Below are 489 nucleotides of genomic sequence, written 5' to 3' on the forward strand. Positions count from 1 at the left end.
CCTGTTCTTTGGAACTCTGCATTCAGATGCTTATATCTTTCCTTTTCTCCTTTGCTTTTCACTTTTCTTCTTTTCACAGCTCTTTGTAAGGCCTCCCCAGACAGCCATTTTGCTTTTTTGCATTTCTTTTCCATGGGGATGGTCTTGATCCCTGTCTCCTGTACAGTGTCACGAACCTCAGTCCATAGTTCATCAGGCACTCTTATCTATCAGATCTAGGCCCTTAAATCTATTTCTCACTTCCACTGTATAATCATAAGGGATTTGATTTAGGTCATACCTGAATGGTCTAGTGGTTTTCCCTACTTTCTTCAATTTCAGTCTGAATTTGGCAATAAGGAGTTCATGGTCTGAGCCACAGTCAGCTCCTGGTCTTGTTTTTGGTGACTGTATAGAGCTTCTCCATCTTTGGCTGCAAAGAATATAATCAATCTGATTTTGGTGTTGACCATCTGGTGATTTCCATGTATAGAGTCTTCTCTTGTGTTG

This window comes from Bison bison, unplaced genomic scaffold (genome assembly GCF_000754665.1).
Source record: "Bison bison bison isolate TAMUID 2011002044 unplaced genomic scaffold, Bison_UMD1.0 scf7180017864440, whole genome shotgun sequence".
Lineage (NCBI taxonomy): Eukaryota > Metazoa > Chordata > Mammalia > Artiodactyla > Bovidae > Bison > Bison bison.